The following is a 1,729-nucleotide window of genomic DNA, read 5'->3' as shown; positions in this document are numbered from 1 at the left end:
AAAAAAAAAAAAAAAAAAAAATTCAAATACAAGATTGGGAGCAACTTAACCACTCCAAAATCGTTTAATATGACTACGCTTGAAAATAAGTATGGAGAAGTGGGGTAGGTTGCAGAAATATGAAATACTGAAGACACAAAATAGGGACTAAAAGTGACCCTGTAACCCACCGAACACTAAGTTAGCACAGTATTTAACAAGCAGCACTTTAAAATGTTTGTGAAGAGACGGCTAAGGGGTGTCCTGTCACATCTCCGTCCTCAGGAGGAAGCTGAATAGAGGGGAAGATAAAACAGAATGGATTTCAACTGGACACAAGGAACTTCTTTAGCAAAAAAAAAACACACACAAAAACAAAAAACAAACAAACAAAAACCACCAAAAAGTGATAAAACTAGCCCTGCTTACCAAAGACTAGAGCTACCATTTCAACATTTTAAAAGGGTAAATCAGTCAGGATCTTTAGGTCATTCTCTTGGGTTGAAATCAAGTAGCCAAGGTACTTGACCATAATGTGATTATTCAGGGGCTACTATTTTCAAATAGTTGGCAATAAGTACTTACTTGACTGACTAGGGAGGGCTCACCCAAGAGCCAGGACACCTCGCGGTCCCAACTCCTCAAAATGCAGAGGAGGAAATCGAGAGAACAGAGACAAGAGCATGGATTCAGGCTGCCAATAAAGGTTGGATCCCAGGTTCCATGTAGATATTTGAACAGTTAGTGACTTTGAACCCCTCCATTTGATTCGTGGTTACTTCCTGGCTGCAGCACCGCATCGCACAAGAGTTCCCCCTACGACTCTGGGCACCCCGCATCTCTAGCCAAGCTTCTTTCAGCCCTTGACTTCCTCCAGCTCTCGACGGAGAGGTAGTAAAAGGATGAGTAAGCATGCAGTGGCTGATCTTGGTCAAAGAGCACAGACCCTGGCACCGGCGGTGGAAAGCGCAGTTGGGGAGTGCATCCCGCGAGCGGCAGGCAGGTACAAGCTTCCCACGACACATGCTGTCACCCCGTTCCGCAATCACCGGAGCCTTTGAACCCTCGCTTTCACCTCCCCATCCCCCCAAATGTGGCCCGGCGCACGTCTTCTATAGACAGTTACTTCCAAACAGCCCGAAAAGATGAACGTAATTTCTCCAGGCTTCCGGATGTCGGGAGACAATACAGCCTCACCCTGAAGCGTGTCTAAGTTCGATCGCTCTGGTTTCTCACAGGCCAGAAAACCGCTTGTTCTGTGACACCCCGTCCGCCCCCCAACCCGACCCTAAGCCACCTTATTCAGCAGTAAGGCGATGCTAGGAACCGTTTCAAATGTACGTCAACCTTTTGGGGGAAGAAAAAGAAAACAAAAAGACTTTGGAATTACTTCAACAGCGTGGTTGCAAGTACCTGACCTTATTCCTTCCCGAAGAAATATAGGCCACTGAGAGACCAGACATTCCTTTTTCTCTGCCTTCCTACCCGGGCCGCCAGCAGCATCTCCAGGGCCTCCAGAGGGGCCTCTTTTGGGGGCTCGCCTAGGTTTCCTATGTACAAAACTTGCGTTCAGAGACCAAACGTTCTCTAAGTCCCTAGTTTTCTTTACAAGGGTAAACTTCACCACAGACGGAATGAAGCCGAGGTGCTGCTTCCTTTGTTAAAATCCCACGGACTTTCTTTTCCTTGCATCGGGGGCGGGGTGGGGGAGACCGCCAGCCCCGGTCACGCGCGCCCGCGGCGAAGGCGG

General features: G+C 48.2%; 1 protein-coding gene across 1 annotated transcript in view; it reads right to left on the bottom strand.

Annotated features, from left to right (window-relative positions):
• Positions 1 to 1,723, bottom strand: part of RHEB (Ras homolog enriched in brain) — a 52,120-nt gene extending 50,397 nt beyond the window's left edge. Inside the window, exon 1 of the mRNA XM_011984325.1 lies at positions 1,670 to 1,723. The gene's annotated coding sequence lies outside the window, so the exon portion shown is untranslated. The remainder of the gene's footprint in view (positions 1 to 1,669) is intronic.
• Positions 1,724 to 1,729: the final 6 nt, after the last annotated feature.

The sequence above is a fragment of the Mandrillus leucophaeus genome, unplaced genomic scaffold (assembly GCF_000951045.1).
Source record: "Mandrillus leucophaeus isolate KB7577 unplaced genomic scaffold, Mleu.le_1.0 Scaffold266, whole genome shotgun sequence".
Lineage (NCBI taxonomy): Eukaryota > Metazoa > Chordata > Mammalia > Primates > Cercopithecidae > Mandrillus > Mandrillus leucophaeus.
The sequence above is the reverse complement of the archived record's forward strand: the minus strand, read 5'-3'. Positions and strand labels throughout refer to the sequence as shown.